The sequence below is a fragment of the Euprymna scolopes genome, chromosome 2 (assembly GCF_053919585.1).
Source record: "Euprymna scolopes isolate OS-2025 chromosome 2, ASM5391958v1, whole genome shotgun sequence".
In the NCBI taxonomy this organism is placed as follows: domain Eukaryota; kingdom Metazoa; phylum Mollusca; class Cephalopoda; order Sepiida; family Sepiolidae; genus Euprymna; species Euprymna scolopes.
This window is the reverse complement of record NC_136483.1, coordinates 73,149,486-73,167,979: the sequence shown is the minus strand read 5'-3', so window position 1 is coordinate 73,167,979 and position 18,494 is coordinate 73,149,486. Positions and strand designations below refer to the sequence as shown.

Below are 18,494 nucleotides of genomic sequence, written 5' to 3'. Positions count from 1 at the left end.
TGTACTAACCTGCATAAGTTTAAATGTAATGTGAATAGACATCTTGCTGCTTAACTCCCCACAGTCTCCTGTTAGACATGATCCAAAATAGCAGCCCCTTATGTTCCAAGTGGTACTATGCCTTGTTTGAGGGTGTAAAAGAATAGAGGAAAAATGCTTCATCTGCTAAGAGGCTGAAGGTCAATTGTGTTGAGGTGAAATAACCTTGTTAAATCATAAAGCACAAAGTATTGCGTATTGAAGAGCTACAAGAGTGCCAGAGGTTGGGGAACTTCTAATGAAAGTATATTGGTAGTATATACCTGTTTCAACTAAGGTGAGTCAATGATGAAGGACAGGCCCAATAAAGAAGGAAAATGCACATGATAGGGCTTAGTTAGTAACAGTTACCAAGTAGGTCCAACATTTTTTTTTAATTGACACTCCCCCCCCCCCCTTATATATTTGGTTCTTTATTTTGAGAAAATCATTTGGTTTTTCAATCATGGTTACATAAGCAACCCAAATAATCACGTTACTGATCTCCCATATCCTACAATCCAATCATATTTGGTACAAATCAACATCAGCCTATGCCTGACTTGTCCACCAGGTTGCAGTAATGGATGTCCAACAGTCTTTGTTTTATTAACATTCAATAATAAGTAAATTTGAATGTGGCGTGCAAAATTGTCTGATATACTCTTCTCTTGGCACTGCTCTAATTTTGGTTATGATAGTCCTCTTCTGTTGAGGAATGTTTTAATAGATGTTATCTTCGAGATAGCTTCACAGATAAAAATCTGGTGTCTTAAGATCTTATGATACTTTTAGACTGCATAAAAATCTGTATGTGAGTTCTTCAACGTTTCAAATTGAATGCTATGCATGCAAATATATAAACATATACAGAACACTTACTATTTGGATTCTTTGAACGACTGTTTTCATCTTGAGTATTATTTTCACAATGTTTTCGCAGATGTAATCTCTGTTAAAAGACGTGGGGTGACATGCGTCCTTTACTAATCACTGGCAATAATACCATCAGGAAATTTGCTGTGCATGACATAGAAGCTTCCGCACATAAGTCTCAATAGAATAAAGGCAACATTCTCTGTTCAAGTTTTTGCTCCCTAACAAAGTCTGCTAGAGCAGGTCATGATGATACCTACCATATCCAGGTTTAAAGTCGTCTTGGACAACCATATAGACAATATATAGATACAGTATCTCCTAAGTGCCTTTTTACATGGCTTGCTGCACTTTGCTATTTTTGTCAATAAAATTGATTGATTGATTATTAATAACCAGATATTTTTCATTCTTGGTTTTCATTTTTTTTTTAACCAAAAAGAAAAATATATGCCTGCCAAGTTCTTCTGAATGTTTAGATTTTGTGTGAACTAGTGATGGGATGATTCCAATATTGTTCCTAATTCCGATACAATTACTGGTTCCAATTCCAAAATCTCTGAAAAAAGTATTTCATTTGGGGGTGGGGGAGCATTATTAATGAAGAGTTCTCATCATCTGCTGTTGATGCTTTAAAAAGGTTAGGTTAAATGAGAAATGACACCCCCACCCCACCCCACCCCACACACAAAATGCTTGCAGTTACATTCTGAATGCAGTAGTCACGACAACCATCAAACAGACGTCAGTATATAAAACAGTCTTTAAACTGATGATGATGGTAACGAAAGTGGTTTCATCTGTTGTGATGCTAACGGATTGATTACCAACTTGGCTTTTATAGCAGCAAAGTGGCACGCTTAATACTTGGAATAGCACCTGCATATTCTCTGCAATGTTATCACAAAGAATAGTCTTATTTTGTGAATCAAAATGTCATAGTGCAATTTAATCATCACATAAGATCACATATCACAGTCACATCTGGGTTGGTGCATCTACTACTAGTCTCTCGTTCTTGGACAGGATCCCAAAAAACGCCTCAAATCTAACAGGTCCCACACTGTCGGCCAAGCTCCAACTTCTGTCCCATAGTTGCAATGTTGCAAACCTGTGCCTGTTTTACAAGTACTTTAATTGATTGTGCACTGATGAATATTACCTTCGAGGTACACTAATATGACAAGCAGCAAAATTCCACCCTTTCACTGTTAAGATCCCTAGATGTCAGAAAGCATTCTATTCTTTCTTCCTTTGAACGCTTAGACTTTGAACTTCCCTCCCTGTTTCCTGCTTCCCTAACTATACTAACTCGCAAAAGTTTAAATGTAATATCAACACAAATCTTGCTGTTCTACTCCCCATAATTCACTCTTAGACACAATCCCAAATAGTAGACTATTATGTTTCAAGTATTTGCCTTGTTTGAGGTGAAAATGAGTTCAAAAAAAAAAAGAAAAAAGGTTAATGAGTATCACTAGTATGACTGTGAGACAACACTGTGATGATCAGTAATGGTGGAACTTGGGTAGGATTTGATTATTTAACAGGACAGATCAACAAGAACTTGCTCCCATTATACTTGAAAACGACTGTTATAGTCAGTTAGGAAGTAGCCCTACCATATTGTGTTCCACAGATGGACAGTTTTAGGAAAAAAACTTTGCTCATGCAACTTTCGTTTAGTTTTAGGCACAGATAGAGAGTAAGAGAAATTGTTGGCAGTTGTTGTAGCTAGACGAGTACTAATCAACCTTTGTTTCCCTAAAATTCTTTCCTGTCTATTACTAATGGAGATTTGATATCTGTCTGTCTGAAGTCGAAACTATACTATTATTTCTATTAATTGTACTATGCTTTAATGCTCAATTTAGTTTACTACTAGCGAGGGGTACCCGGCGTTGCCCAGGTGTTTGGAGGTGCGTGTGAAAACTCGGGGGGGGGGGGGGGTTAAAATTAAAAAAAATGTTTTGGTAGGTAAGTATGAGGATCGAACCCAAACCGTTGAGGCAAAGTTGGAAATTAAAGTGTGAAAAAAAGGAGTGCGACAGTTTTAACCATTGGGCCACCGCGAGATGCTAACGGAAACACGTTTGAATTTATTTAATTACTTGGATTTGGCAGGTGCACGTTTTAATGACTTAATGAGGTCAAGTTTGACTGCGGGATAGTATTTCATTTACTGCGGGAATGCTTTTTTTTTATTTTTATTTTCCCAAGATGTTGGGGGGGGGGGATCAGCTCCCCTTATCCAAATTGAATAGCAATTGTTTGATATATGGAAAATATTTCCACATTGATCAAAGCTGATTGCTTTCGGACATTTCCGGCGATCGCGACCGGAAAAATACCACCAGAATTAGTGTCGCTTTTATTATAGAAAAAAGCCTAATCCACATGCGGCGAGCGACAAATGTTGAATATTTATCTTCCCGAAATCGAGTAAATTAAATAGACAGGCGTGCTCCATTGTTAACTCTGAGATATTACGATTTACATGTGATATAAAAAGTTTTAAAAAGTTGTGAACCGACCGACCGCTTCTCTGAAAGAAACCTTTTGTAGACACACAGAAAAAGCGAACACACATACAAACATACATACATTTTCGCTTTTATATTTATAGATTTCAAACTAATGTACTATCTTTCGATATTCAATTTGCAGAATGGGAATAGTGCATCTGTTCTGTTGCCATAAGACCATCCTCCCAAGCATTACCTCCTCTTGTGGAGGAAGAATAGCATACGTCATCAAAAGATTGTCGCAATCAGCTGTTCATTAGCAAACTGAACATTTTACGTTATATACTAGTAGGCCGCTTGGCATTGCCCGGTCATAAAATACGTTTAAATATGATATTTTGATGAATGCAGATTTCGTATTTATTATTATACTAGCGAGGGGTACCCGGCGTTGCCCGGGTGTTTTTCAGTGTGTGTGGTCGGGAAAACGAACGTTAAAAAACCCTGTTTAACGTTGCCCGAGTGTTTGGAGGGGGTGGGAGTGTTAATGAAAACCTAAGAATAAGCGAAGTAAAAAAAGAAAACAAAAACGAAGCGGGGGTACCTGGAGTGGGGGGGGGGTAATCAAAACATCGAGAAAAAAAAACTAACGTAAGGCAAACGAACGATGTTAAATGTAAAAATTGAAAAAACAAAAAAGAAAACAGAAAAACGAACGTTAAAACCAAAAAAAAAAACGCATGAAAAATGGCTTAAATAAGCCTGTTTCGATATTAAAATTTAAAAAATCGGAGGGTACCCAGGTGTTTTTGGGTGTGTGTGGTCGGTCAGGGGTGTTAATGAACACATAAGAATAAGCGAAGTAAAAAAAAAAAACAGAAAAATGAACGTTATGTGAAAAATGGCTTAAATAACCCTGCTTCAATATTTAAATTTAAAAAAATCGAAAAAAAATTTTTTTTTAAATCTCACACCACGATTCGAACCCAAATCGTTTAGATAATGAACCAATGCGCTAACACGACGTACATGAAATTTAGTCAGTTTTTCAACTATTTAAACTAAATCAGGTCATGACGTCATTTGATGCATGCATAGAACTGGTCGTCGTCATGAGATGACGGGTTTTGTTGCCCCCTAAACTGAACTAATAGCTATTACGTTACGCATGTATATTCATAACGCCATCGTTCGACCTTCACCTGGCAAATTCCATTTTTTATAATTTTCACACTTTTGCACAGATTTTCCCCAGCTAAAACACAAATATAAAGTTTCACATATTTCGAATACTCTATATATTAAGTTTCATGTCTATAGACCAAAAACTGACAGAGGAGTTTGGTAGGAAAATTTTTTTTAAATAAATATATATATGCATACATAAATCTATATATCTATAAATGTGAAAGTGTCTGTTTGTCTGTCTGTGTACATTTCCCTACACAATAACTCATAACAATTTGATATACAGGATATTGAGATTTGGGAGAATTTTTGTAATCCGTTTTCGGCCAGAAATTTGGCTGTTAAGGGGTCAAACTTCAACAATTTGACCTTTGAGAACTTTACCAAACTCCTCCGCCAATTTTGGGTATAAACAATTGAAATTTTAGATATAGGTTCCTTGGGCATAACTTGATTTGAGCCCAAAACAATAAATGTTAAGGGGTCAAAGTTTTTACAAATTTGACCTCTGCAGTCTCTACCAAATTACTCAGACAATTTTTGGTCTAAACATTTGAAATTTTACATAAATGATATTCAGAGATAGAGCAAGCTTTTTATTCGGTTTGGGTCGAAAATTTGAACTACCAATATATAAATGTATGTATGCTTGAATGTCTGCCTAAAACTTTCGACAGAGGCGACGGATTTTCACAAGATCAGTATCGTTTTGAAGCTTGACCCTTCAGATGACAAATACCAAAAAATCGGCTAAAAACATTCATCACTTCACCTTCAACTGGGCATTTTTCTACAGTGAGGGGTCGCTTTTATCACCAATATTTTCGAAAGTCATCCCCTCTTTTCGATTGTCTAGTCTTAATTTAAACCTACGTTACTTCCGGTTTGGCGGTAGTCATAACAGCAAAGACGTCACGTTTTTCCCCGTTCTTTTCCTGCTTCGCAGTATGGGTTCAAGCCTGCCTTCCTACTACCATTTTTTTTTTTTTTTTGCTCAACACACACCTTCAAACACCCGGGCAACGCCGGGCACCCATGCTAGTATATATATATGTAGAATATTTGCATGAATATAATTACACATAATAGTTAACTAAAGATGATCATCTCATAAGAAAACCGAAAAAAACTAATAAGGAATTAATTAAAACTAGCGGGACCTGTGGAAATTCCACAGCAGCATTTTTCATATGTAATATATTGTTGCTAGGCATGCTGTGAGCGTTCTGTTTAGCATGAATGAAGGCACGATCATATTATTCTAATTTTTTATTAAAACTGTACTGCCCCCTTACTAAAATAATAACTTTGATATATTTCCTGGGCCGATTATTTCATTACAAACACACCGGTCAATTAACTCACATTTTATCATTTTTCATAATTATTGAATATGTTACTATGTTCGACAGTAATTTCTCATAATTTCAACCCACATTATTGCCCCTCCTTTTACTAAAATATTAAATTTTATATATTGTATCGGCTGATTATTTTATAAAAAAACACAACTATCAATTAACTCACATTTCATCATTTTTAATAATTCTTGAATATGGTACTAATTTCGACAATAATTTTTCATCATTTAAACTCACCATATTGCACACCTTACTAAAATAATAACTTTGGTATATTGTCTAGGCTGATTATTTCATTACAAACACACACATCAATCAACTCACATTTCATCATTTTTCGTAATTCTTGGATGTTACTAATTTCGACAATATGTTTTTATAATTTAAACCAATGTTGTCGCTCAACCTTACTAAAATAATAACTTTGATACATTTGCTGGGCTGATTATTACATTACAAACACACTAATCAATTAACCTCTATTTCATCATTTTTCATAATTCTTGGGTATGTTATTAATTTTGACAATCATTTTTCATAATTTATACTCACATTATCGCCCCCTCCTTTATAAAATAATAACTTTGAAATATTGTCTGGGCTTATTTTATTACAAACACACTAATGCATGAAATCACATTTAATCATTTTTCATAATTCTTGGATATGTTACTTATTTCGACAATCATTTTTCATAATTTTAACCCACATTTTCGCCCTTCCCTCTTTACTAAATAATAACTTTGATATATTGTCAAGGCTGATTATTTCCTTACAAACACACCAATCATGTAACTAATATTTCATCATTTTTTGGTAATTCTCAGATATGTTACTAATTTCGACAATAATTTTTCATAATTTAAGCCCTCCTTATCTCCTTCCCCTTTACTTATATAATAACTTTGATATATTGTCTAGGCTGATTATTTTATTATTATAAACACACCAATCAATTAAATCACATTTCGTCATTTTTCATAATTCTTGGATATGTTACTAATTTCGACAATAATTTTTTATAATGTAAACCATCCTCGTCGCTCTCTTACTAAAAAATTACTTTGATATATTGTCTGGGCTGATTATTTCATAAAAAACACAACTATCAATTAACTCACATGGCATCATTTTTCTTAATTCTTGGATATATTACTCATTTCGACAATTATTTTTAATATTTTTAACCCACATTATCAACCCCCCACTACTAAAATAGTAACTTTGATATATTATCTGGAATGATTATTCATTTCAAACACACCAATCAATTAACTCACATTTCGGCATTTTTCATAATTCTTGGATATGTTACTAATGTTGACAATCATTTTTCATCATTTTAACCCACATCATCGCCCCACTTACTAAAATAATAACTTTGATATATTGTCTGGTCTTATTATTTCATTGCAAACACACTAATACATTAAATAACATATCATTTTTCATAATTCTTGGATATGTTACTAATTTCGACAATTATTTTTCATAATTTAAACCATCCTTATCGCCCTCTCTTACTAACATAATTACTTTGATATATTTCCTGGGCTGATTATTTTATTATAAACACACAATTGATTAACTCACATTTTATCTTTGTTCATAATCCTGGATATGTTACTAATTTCGACAATGATTTTTATAATTAAAAACCCGCATTATGCCTCTCCCTCCTACTTATACAATATATTTGATATATTGTCTGGGCTTATTATATCATTACAAACACACCAATCAAGTAACTCACATTCCATCATTTTTCATAATTCTTGGATATGTTACTAATTTCGACAATAATTTTCATAACTTTAACTCACTATGTCGCTCCCCTTTACTTAAATAATAACTTTGATATATTGCCTGGGCTGATTATTTCCTTACAAACAAATCAATCAATTCTGGGTATTCTCATAGTATATATATTTTACCTATCTTATACAATCCCAGGTGACGCAGCATATTCTGCTAATATATATCGTTCACCTATCTCATTCGATCCCTGGCAATGCTGGGTATTTTGCTACTATATGTTTCCACCTATCTCATTCAATACTGGGCGACGCTATCTGATAGTATATATTTGCACATCTCATTCAATCCCGGGACTGACTTCATGTCCGCCACCCCACTGTTGAAAACATACATTAAATAAAGTAATGTTTTAATCGTAAACTGTTTCAGCCATTTCTGAAACTGACTTATAATCCCCACACCACTGTTGTAAATATACATGAAATAAAGTAATGTATAAATTGTAAACATTTTCAGCCATTTCTGGGACCAACTTCTATCTCCCATCCTACTGTTAAAAATATACATTAAATAAAGTAATGTTCAAAACGTAAATGGTTTCACCCATTTCCGGGACTGATTTAATATCCCCCACCCCACTGTTAAAAATATACATGAAATAAAGTAATGTTTAAATCGTAAACGGTTTGAGTAATTTCCAGGACTGATTTCATATCCCGTAAGCCACTGCTTAAATTATAGTTGAAATAAAGTAATGTTTAAATCATAAACTGTTTCAGCAGCTTTTCGAAAGTAGGATATAAAAACATTAACACGTTAGGGATTAGGCAACCATTGCTTCAACAGGAATTTCTGAGTGTAGTATCAGTTTCAGCATTCCAGTGACTTAAATCCCCCCTTTTTTGGTCTTGGTTAATGGAAGAGAAATCCTTCATTACTGATACAATTTTTATTTTTGTTATTGACCAGAGTGCCGCTTTTGGGGAGCTGGTTTCCCCCCTAAATTTTTAACCGACCTCATGTCCAATTCCGCCCTTGTGGGGAGGCAAGTAAACAAAAAAGAATAATCAGAACGGACATTTTCCAGGGCATTTTCTAATTAATCAGAAGTGACATTTCCAGGGCATTTTGTAATTAAATCAGAAATAACTTTTTCCAGTTACTTTTTTAATATTAAAACTTTGTTACATTAAACATAGTACCTATTCACAATGCCTCCCCACGAGACAGATTTAGATACCAGGGTCGTTTTTTAACGTGGAGAAAAAATTGTCTTAGTCGTGAAGGATTTCTCTTCCACTGAGAGAGAAGAAATTGAAATGTAGCACCTGAAGAACAGGTACTACACTTTGATCTTAGCCAAAAGGCCAAGAAAGACAAATTATTTTTATTAGCTTTGCCTCAACAGCGACACCAATTTTTAAAAAAAGATTTTTCAGGGTGACAATTCCACTTTCCTTTTTTAGGGATGCAGCCATTTCCGGAACCGACTTCATATTTCCTGGAACCGACTTCATATTTCCCGTAATGATAAGCGTAATATAATGATAATGATGAATGTCTAAAAGAATATGCAAATTAGCTAAATCTTTTGTAGATTGAAATTCCACAACCTAACAAAGTTGTATTTTCTTTTTAAATAAATAGAAAAAAGGGTTTTTAATATGAATATCAAAATACAACAAAAGCAAATTTATAGGAGTATAGATATAGATACTAGCAAAAATATGTGCACCGAGTCAACAGCTTATTTCTGATATACTTTAACAACACAAAATAACATGCTAATATACATCTTGGTTCTGGGATTGAGTTATGTTTTTAAAAAAATTCTGTTAGCCATAATTTATAATTAAACAAACAAATCTCTCATTCTCAGCTATCTATTTCTTTCATCCCTTCACACTCTATGTTGATTCAATCACCTATAATATAACTCTCACCTGCCTGTTTAAAATGTATGTATGTCTGCCTAAAACTTTCAACAGAGGTGATGGATTTTCACGAGATTGGTATCGTTTTGAAGTTCGACCCTTCGGATGACAAATATCGAAAAATTGGCTAAAACAAGGAGGAGTCACTTTTTTTGCCGATATTTTCGAAAGTCATCCCCTCTTTTCGATTGACTAAGACATCATGTCACTTTTTTTTTCATGTTCTTTTCCTAATTTGCAGTACGGGTTCGAGCCTGCCTGCCTACTACCACTTTTTTTTTTCTGCTGAACACACATTTCTAAACACCCGGGCAACGCCGGGCACCCAGGCTACTTCTCAGATATTTTTAAATATCTCTGTGAGCATTTAGAGAAAAGTGAAACTTTTTTTAGCATGATCATCTATCTGTACACACCACAAGTATGTATATAAATTACATGGCAAAGTAACAAGTCTCTTTATTTCTATATAGCAATAATTCTATTTAGCAGGACCCATAGAAATTCCACAGAATGAGAAATATATTTATTTAACAAATTTTTTGATAAACTCATAGTTTTTGGATAGTGCAAAAAATTAGGTTTTTCGACAAGAAACCAACATGCAACAAATATGAGTTTATTGACTGCAGTGGTGACATTGCACAGTAAAATGTGCATGTGTATGGATATATATATATATATATATATATATATATATATATATATACTAGTAGGGAGGCTCAATGTTGCCCAGGATAGAATGACGATCAACGAATTTTTCACACTCCCATATTGTTTATTGTCGTCAAAATTGGTGAAATCGCCGATTTGTTAAGCAAATCGATTGATTGCCTGCTTTAATGCTCTAGTTAGGGACCCATCATAGTGCACCGAGAGGAAGCTTCACATCTTTCTCTGCAGTGATTTAGTCCACAATACATTGTAGTGTACATTGCATTGTAGAGAGCCTACTATTGATTTTATAAAATTATTTTTTATATATAATGGCTTGCATTAAAGTTTAAAATGCAAAAATCAAGTATTATGCTTCAATTGTGCTCTAAACATAGGTAGGAGCGTGTATTTTGTAACTATTCTGTACTTTCACCTAACTATTTGATAAACAATAGATACCATGACACTTGAAATTAACTTGAAAATACTATTTAAAAAAATAGCTTTGTACCTTTTTTTGCATAAGTACCAAAATTTTTCCGGAAACTGTTATCATTAAAATCACATAAAATATTTTGTGCAAATATATTGTTTTTGGTGAAACTATTAAATAAACGAGGATAATATTATTAGTTTGAGAAATTAATTTTTCTTCAAGTTATATTAATTTTACTAACACAGACTTTTGGGGCTTTTTCAGTAGTATATAAGAATGTTTTTATGCCTTATTTTCATTAAAAAAAGTAACTTCATGCATTTTTTTAGTACTTAAATTATATAACTTTTAGTAAAGGCGTTTTTCCTTTTACAAAATAATAGATTTCCACTAAGATTTTTTTTTAAATTAATAGGTTCATTATATTCTGTGATCGTTAATAGATACTGAAAATTTATTTCTTGAATTTTCGTGAATTTGTGAGTGAAGAGAAGAGTAAAAATGTTGTTTTTTTTGTTTTTTTTACATTTTTAGGATTGGTCATTCATTTTGCACGTACCTACTATATTCAGGAGATTAAAAAGTTTTATCGAACATCCTGCTAGTTTGGCAGGCTGAGAATATGCTCAAAGCATTCGTTCAAATAGATTTGCTACATTAAACATAAATAGTATTAAATCTAGCAAAACAATATTTGATTTTAACTAGCTAGTGATTTACTGTGATTTTCAGTGTGTGTTTTGTCACAATCGACGTAACTATAGATTCAGGCCTGTTTACTGAAAAATTATGTCATGCCTGAGGTCCTAGCAAGCAAGATCTGTTGAACAGTGAGGCTGTCGATAATAAATGAAAGCATTTTTCAAAAACATTAGCAAACTAAAAATATTGCATTGAAAAAGAGAAAAATAAGAAACATGAATTATACTGAAACTGAACTTATTAAATATAATGAAAAGAGATATTATAAAAGGGCTGACTGAGAAGCCATCAGAGATGCCCCATGGGGAAATATCTTTTCTCTTCCCACTGAACAGTGCACAAATGAGACCACTGAATGGTTCAAAATGACAATTGAAGCACGCGGAAATTCTATAGCAAGCCCCACTCTCCCCAATGGTTTACTTCTACTTGTGCAGCTGCCATTGCCCAAAGGCAATGCTTTGCCGAAGTAGCATCAGTTCTCACCAAACTATATAACAAATGCCTTAACAAATCTTGCTTTCCTGACTGCTGGAAAACTGCTTCTGTGGTACCAGTTTTCAAGAATTCTGGCAAAAGAACTGACCCAGGATATTACCGCCTCATTAGCCTCCTCCCACTTTTTGCCAAAATATTTGAGTCCATAATTAACCAAGCTCTAGTCCATCACCTTACAGATGCTAAACTTCTGACCGATCAACAATATGGATTTAGGCAAGCCCGTTCCACAGCAGATATCCTAACTGTAATCTCTGAATGTATATGCCATTCACTGGACAAAGCAGGGGAGGGGACAGCAGTAGCCCTAGATATATCTAAGGTTTTTGACAGGATATGGCACGATGGTCTTCTCATGAAATCAGATCATACGGTATCATTGGACGAATACTTAACATAATTAAATCCTTCTAAAGTAACAGAAAAATTCAGGTTGTCCTCGATGGTCATACATCTAAACAATATGATATAAATATAAGAGTACCTTGGGGGTCTATCCTTAGACCTTTATTATTTTTAATATTCATAAATGACCTCCGTGATAAAATTGTCTCTGAAATAGGTATATATGCTGATGACACCACACTCTATAACAGGCACGACAGGAAAACAAATGAACACATATCTAAGGAAATGGAAGAAACACTAAAGGAAGACCTCCAATCGGGAATGGAATGGGGACATAAATGGATAGTCACATTTAATGCTGTCAAGACTAAGTTTCTTTCCTTCAATAATTACAAGAAACCTTTTCTACACCAATAGCAATGGTCAAAGACACATTACCTGATAGTACTTCTTTTAAACTCCTCAGCCTAATGTTCACAGGGAACATGAGTTGGAACAGTTACATTGAAAGCATTGCAAAAACCGCTGTGCTAGAAAACTACTAACGCCTGAAAGTGTCTTGTATCTCTATAAAGCCACCATTCACCCATGTATGGAGTATTGTGACATTTGGGCTGGTGCATCTGCTACTAGTTTCTCGCTCCTAGACAGGGTTCAAAAGAGAGTTGCTAACTTGATAGGTCCTGAACTGTCATCTAAGCTTCAGTCTCTGTCCCATCGACGAAATGTTGCATCCCTCTGCCTGTTCTATTCTACAAGTATTTTAACAGTGAATGATCTGACAAACTACAAGCACTTGTACCTCCTTAACGTAAATACCCCCGACAAATCCGACTAGCAGCTAAATCCCACCACAGTAGAGATCTGTAGATGTAAGAGAGCTTTCTACTCCAATAGTTTCTTCCCTAGAACTGCTAGGCTTCCGGGTCCCTGTTTCCCCAACTGTACTGACATGCAGAAATTCCAGTGTAATGTGAACCGAGATCTTGCTGTCCAACTTCCTACATGGTACCCCTGTAGCTTATGTTCCTGATAGTACCCCCTACATCAAAGTGGCAATGTGCCTTGTTTGGGGTGAAAAATTCTTTTTTTAAATAATCATTTAAAAAAGAAAAAATGAAAATTAATTCAAAAGAGAAAAGTTGCGTGCTTCTGCAAAACAACATTTTATAAATGAACATTTTATCGTTTCATGGATTTAAAAGACTAAAGAATTTTTACTATGTACTTCACAAATTGCATTAAGAAAAAGAAAATAAAAGAATGAGATTCAATTCACACTGAAACTGAACTATTCAATAGAAATTAAAAACTAAAAACAAGAATTATGTGTGTAAAATTAGGTATGTTTGAAGCAAGAGACAATCAAATACAGCAAAAATTAAATTATGAATTTAGTGAATAAACAAGCAATAATTAAATTAAAATTGAATAATAAATAATTTTTAGAATGAAAACCACTTAAATTCAAAGAAATCATTTTAATACAAAGTTACTAATGTAGAAATATATCTTTTTAAATCAAACTTATAGAAAATCAGGCGAATTAAAGTATAAAAACTCGAGCTGACAAGGGAAACGAGACTGCTTTCAGTTGACCTTTTGACTTTCACAAATGGCATTCTGTAAAAATAGCTTATTTGTTTTTTTGCCAGCAAGATTTTTTTTTTTTAATGTAGAGTGCTTTTATTTATCTGTTTTTTTTTTGTTTTTTTTTCAATACAAAGCATTTTAATAAACAAAAAAAGAATAATTATTTTACATTTTAAGAGTTATATTATTTTTTTGTATGCATTTTAATTTTTAAATGAGAAAAAAAAAACTTGGATTCTTTTTATCAGCAGATCGATATATGGAAAATTATATTTTAAGAAAAAAGGTGGGGAAATAAAAAATATGGGCAGTATTTTGCCAACATTAAAAACTGACATTAGAATTCAGAATTTAACATGCTGATCTTTCCTATCCTCTGTCAGTGAAGGAGAAACCCTTTTAGACTGAGGCAGTTTTTATGCATAATAAAATCACATCTTAAATGCATAGTTTTTATTTACAAAACTTCTTTTGCGTTGTTTTGTCAATACGTTTGTGTTCCCATAGAAATTCTTCCAGACTGAGACTATTTTAATTTTTGTCCCAATCCAGAGTATCCCATTTTGGGAAGAACAGGATTTTCCCTATATTAAAACCGATCTTAGAAATTTATAAAATAATACATTTTTAATTAAAAAATAAATAAATAAAAACTGTTAGCCTGATGACTGGAGCAAATTGGACATAAGGTTGGTTTTTATTTAGGGAAAATCTATCTCTCCCAAATAAGGCACTCATTATTGGTATGAAGATTAAAATTACCTCAATCTAGAAGTATTTCTCTATCACTGACCAAAGAGAGAAAAGATGAAATGTAATAGATACTACTCTTTTCTCCTAACCCTAGCTAAATGGTGAATGACAGTTTTAAAAAAATATTTTTCATGTGCTTTTTAATAAAATTCAATGTTTATTTAATTATTCTTTAAAACATTTACTTTGGTGATAATAAATTATATTTAAATAATTTTTTAAGTATTAGTTTAAATTGAATTATCACATGATGAATTTAAATAATGAAAAATTCAAGAGTCAAAGAAGCCAAAATTGTATGAGGTATTAGAAAAAATTTAATCTGAATTTTTTTTAATACTTTGACAAATGAACAAATCCGTTTTCAAAGATATGTGGCTGTTGATGTGTTGACGAAAAGCTGTCTCTCTTGTTTCCCTTGTCTACTTGATTAAAAAAATCTGTTGAATAATTTAGTTAAAAATGGGTTTCTAAATGATAATAATACCAAAACCCGATTAATTAATCAACTTTGCATTCTTATTTAGAATTCGACTTAATAAAAAAGCAGAAATACAGAAAATACAGACTAATCTTTTCAATATACATATTTGTCTTGAAACGATGATGTCATATTCCAAAAATCACATAAATTGACCAAGTTTTTTTAATAACAAATCAAATTTTATGACACATGAGTCCGGAGAACTTGCAGGCACCATGTTTTTAAGAATATGTTAAAATTCAAGTGCAGACAACCATGACTTTTCATAAATATGACTATTACAAAGGTTATGGGACAACTCAATTTGACTACCGAGATTGTTTATATTCAAAATAATTAGAACATTTTGTTTTGTTATAAATCATGAATTTACATAATTTTTGAAATATGACATCCTCATTCCATGACGAGTACATACATCATAAATATTTTTCTGTTTTTTATTAAATCGAATTTTAAATAAGAACTGATTTTTTTTGTAAGTGTTGTAAAACTTATTGATTAAAAAAAATTAAAAATTATTTGAGAATAAATATATAAAATCTCATTTATAAATTATTTGAAAATGGGTGCATTTTTAACTTAAACAAGCCGCGCATGCGTGGCCCCCTCTGGTGCTGCACGTGAGATGACGCCACAAAAAATAGTGAAGAAATGCTGAATGTGAGAAGTGTGGAGGGCCAACGTTGCCTTCACATTTTCACATCGCCAAGTTTCAGAAAAAATCTAATGTACAGGGCAAAAGTGTCATTTTTTGCAATTTTTGGGCATTTGTGCCCTCTTTTAAGCTCCTGGGAATGGAAAATCCCAGTGAAAATGGACAAACAGTGCAGTTTCACGCCTTAAGAAGTGTATATTTGAATGCAGCACCATGAAAAACCACTATATAGACATATCAAATTTTTTAGTAATATGAAAAAAGAGCCCCAAAAAAGCATATTTTTTAGCCCTAAAAGTCCCATAGGGATGCAAACCAGAATTTTGCCAGGGTCACCTTTACTGAATTTATATTAGGAACAATAGCCTCCACATTTTGGCCAAGTTTCAGGAAAATCTAATAGATGGATCAAACGCTATGGGGCAAAAAGTGTAATTTTTGGCCATTTTTTACCTCTTTTGAGCCCCTGGTGACGCCGAATCCTAGTGTAAATGGATAACAGTGCAGTTTCAGGCCTTAACACATGTATATTTGAGTTGACCAACGTGAAAAGCCACTATATAGTCAGACATATCAAGTTTTTGTTGAGAAATATGAAAAAAGAGCCACAAAAAGGGCGTTTTTAGCATTGATCTAGTCTCCGGGGGACGCGAACCAGAATTTTGCTGGGGTCACCCATACTGAATTTATATTAAGACCAATAGGCTCCACATTTTGGCCAAGTTTCAGAAAAATCTAATGGATAGATCAAAAGTTATGATACGTGTCATTTTGGGGCATTTTTTTTTTTATCTCTTTTGAGCCTCTTAGGACACAACAGGAATTTTTGCAAAAAAAAATTTTTTACTATGCACATCTATTTAATGAAATACAATTTGTGGCAAAATTTCAGGAAAAACTAATGGACAGTTATCTGGCAATCGTCTGGAATAACGGACATACAAACGCCACTGAAAACATAGGCCCCTCTCTGATAAATCAGGGGACCAAAATGAAGTCACATGTGAATTAGTAATTAAATACACTTAACAAATTGTTATAATTGAAAAACCTAGCTTCCTTCTAATGCTAACAATCGTTAGCTCATTATGAGAGATAATGACGAAAAGATAGAAAAGGAAGAGGGTTTGTCGCACAGACGAGAGAGAAGAAAGAAAGACCTCCATGCATGTCGCTGGCAGAATCCCCTTCCATTCTCACCAACAGCTCTATCTATCTATCTATCTATCTATCTATATATATATATATATATATATATATATATATATATATATACAGGATGGTCATAAAGTTCGTGTACATAAAAAATTTATAACTTTGCATTTTTTTTTCTACAATTTTTTTTAAAGTTTTTTTTTTTAGTACATACAGACTTTATGGACACCCTATATATATATATATATATATATATATATATATATATATATATATATATATATATATATATCCTTCATTAGACTCTATTCTTGTTTTGTATTATTCGTACAATAAACCTGATTTGTGTTACGCCAATTTTTGTTCATGGAATTATTCCATCTTGGATTATTATTTTGCTTATATCGAAATTCATGATATAACACAAATATAAAACTTCACAGTATTTTCCTGGCAAAAAATACTTCTTTTAACTGCATGTGTTCAAATGTAAAATATGTTTTTTTTTTATCTTTCGGAAAATAAAATACAGTCACTTTTGGGCCAGTTTTCTGAATCCCTCGGCAATATCTTTGTGAATTGAAACAGAAAATAACGATCCTTCGTAATAATCAATACTATGAGTTTGTGGCCATAGGACTTTTCCTGTGACATTGGCAAGTCATGTGACTTTTAGTGGAGAGGCCTACTATATTTACGTTGATCGTGGTTCTGTACAATTTCAATTTGATATTCAGATTGATTTCATTCATTACAGATTTTATCTGACCATATATTTCTTTTAGTATGACACATATCCCAACGTACACTGCTAAATTTTGTTTGTTCCTACATCTCTGTTCATTAGCCAATCACTGCATTTGTTACAAAAAACTAAATTGCAAATGGATGCCAATATCTCAGTGCCTTCTTGCTGTTGTGTAAGTAAAACTGATTTTGTTACTAATTATTTTCCATTTTCGTTTCTGGCTATATTTTCCATTCTGCTTTAGCTTTCATTTAATTTAATTTGTCGTATATATATTTTTTTTTATTTAAAAAAGATTCAACAGATTTTACTAAACTACACTATACAAGGTGTTTGAGATAAATCTGGCACTTTTTGAAAAAGAAAAGAAAAACATCATGTGTTGAACACTAAGTGATATATTTTTAATTTGGATTCTTCGAACTACCATTCTTATTTTGAGTGTTTTTTTTTGTTGTTTTTTTTCACAATGTTTTGGTTGATGTAATCTCTGACTTTCTTCAGGTGTATCTTGTTGAACTCTGGATCTTTCTATCAAACGCAAGAATCTGCACAGAATTTTGAATGGAACTCTTTAATTTAATCAATGGGGTTGGCATGCTCCCTCTCAATCAGCCATGATTGGGTAGAAGTCCTTAGTATTTGCCATTATACATTAAATGTCTTCAACCTCTGGAAGAGTATAATTTACAACTAAATTTGTGGAAAAGAAATAACTGATGTATTTTCAAAATTCAAAGATCATCCTTTAAGGGATCTTTTGCTGAATGCCACTCACTCAAAGAAGGCAGCCTGACTCTCTGGCACAGCCTCCAGACAAGTTCAAAACTTGTAGTATATATCTTTCATAGTGTCCTTTGAG

At 33.0% G+C, this 18,494-nt stretch overlaps 2 protein-coding genes and 1 pseudogene across 3 annotated transcripts in view; 1 reads left to right on the top strand and 2 right to left on the bottom strand.

The window, feature by feature from the left end:
• Positions 1 to 18,494, bottom strand: part of LOC145292378 (DNA oxidative demethylase ALKBH2-like) — a 130,885-nt gene that overhangs the window by 66,252 nt on the left and 46,139 nt on the right. The window lies entirely within an intron of this gene.
• Positions 1 to 18,494, top strand: part of LOC145292343 (BICD family-like cargo adapter 1) — a 371,843-nt gene that overhangs the window by 347,702 nt on the left and 5,647 nt on the right. The window lies entirely within an intron of this gene.
• LOC145242888 (U2 spliceosomal RNA) lies at positions 8,931 to 9,046 on the bottom strand (annotated as a pseudogene).